Source organism: Sinocyclocheilus anshuiensis, unplaced genomic scaffold (assembly GCF_001515605.1).
Source record: "Sinocyclocheilus anshuiensis isolate Anshui unplaced genomic scaffold, SAMN03320099.WGS_v1.1 scaffold335, whole genome shotgun sequence".
NCBI lineage: Eukaryota > Metazoa > Chordata > Actinopteri > Cypriniformes > Cyprinidae > Sinocyclocheilus > Sinocyclocheilus anshuiensis.
The window spans coordinates 1,251,019-1,251,617 of record NW_015548239.1 but is presented as its reverse complement, the minus strand read 5'-3'; the positions used below and the strand labels follow the sequence as shown (position 1 = coordinate 1,251,617).

The following is a 599-nucleotide window of genomic DNA, read 5'->3' as shown; positions in this document are numbered from 1 at the left end:
CCACTTTTTTTTTTGTACTTTGTACTTTTGGTGAAAAATAAATGTAGCAAAGTTGAATACTTTAGTTTTATTCTACTCAAGTAAAAGTAAAAGTACCACAATTTAATTATACATTTTATTATAAAAATGTACTCAAGTACTGTAACGAAAGTATTTGTAATTAGTTACTTTCCACCTCTAGTTTGAAAGAAGTCTCTTATGCTAACAAAGGTTGCAGTGAAATCAGTAATATTGCAAAATATTACAATTTAAAATAACTGTTTTCTCTTTTAATATATTTAAAAATGTAATGATTTCTATGATGGCAAAGGTGAATCTTCAGCAGCCATTACTCCAGTCTTCAGTGTCACTTGATCCTTCAGAAATCATTTTAATATGCTGGTTTGGTATTTCTTATTATCAATGTTGAAAACCGTTGTGCTGCATAATATTTTTGTGGAAGCTGTAATACATTTTTTAAGGATTCTTTGATGCATAGAACGTTCAAAAGAACAGCATTTATTTAAAATAGAAATATTCTATCTATATATATAAATAAATAAATAAATAAAATATAAAGTGTGTGTGTGTGTGTGTGTGTATATATATATATATATATT

At 25.7% G+C, this 599-nt stretch overlaps 1 protein-coding gene across 2 annotated transcripts in view; it reads left to right on the top strand.

The window, feature by feature from the left end:
• LOC107654859 (potassium voltage-gated channel subfamily H member 1-like) overlaps positions 1-599 on the top strand; it is a 58,451-nt gene that overhangs the window by 39,272 nt on the left and 18,580 nt on the right. The gene's annotated exons all lie outside the window — the stretch shown is intronic.